The following is a 697-nucleotide window of genomic DNA, read 5'->3' as shown; positions in this document are numbered from 1 at the left end:
ATTTTTAACCACTGAAATATGCTAAAAGACTATAGAGCTCTTCCACCTGTGACCTGGGACTCTACAATTATAAAACACACTAGGTCATGCTGTATTATTATTTTTTGGATTGCTGGATGTAATTTGCTAGAATTTTGTTCAGTATCTTTATGGTTACATTGTTGAAGGATATTTGTATTTACAATTGGGGAGAAGTGCAGTGAGGTTCTCCATCAGCAATAGCACAGAATACTAGACAAAGCAGCTTCAGGGATGGTCACAGAACTGTGAACCACATACAAAGGAATATTTAGAAAGTATGAAGTCTTACAGTCAGAGGAATTAGTAGCAGAAACAAGAAATTCAATGTTTGCAGACCCTCCAGCCTCAGCGGCTCCTGGACTGGCCATATTGGGTAAGACGGAGAAGGGGAAGGATCAGAGTAACCACAGACTCCTGACTCTTGACTGATCCTCGGAGATAAAGGTGTGACTTTTTTTTTTTTTGGATCTGTTCATTGGTCTCTCGCTGTCTATGCACCTCAATTCTGGTGACTAGAGGCGTTGCCTGAGTGAATGGATACCACCCCCTAAACCCCTAGAGGGTTCTACAACACATGTGCACAGATCTGCTGAAAATGTAAAGGAACAGTGTCCACTTAAAACCAAACAGTAACACAAAATGGCCACAGCTGTCCCTGAACTGTTTATCACTAGGA

The sequence above is a fragment of the Chrysochloris asiatica genome, unplaced genomic scaffold (genome assembly GCF_000296735.1).
Source record: "Chrysochloris asiatica unplaced genomic scaffold, ChrAsi1.0 scaffold00248, whole genome shotgun sequence".
Classification (NCBI taxonomy): domain Eukaryota; kingdom Metazoa; phylum Chordata; class Mammalia; order Afrosoricida; family Chrysochloridae; genus Chrysochloris; species Chrysochloris asiatica.
The sequence above is the reverse complement of the archived record's forward strand: the minus strand, read 5'-3'. Positions refer to the sequence as shown.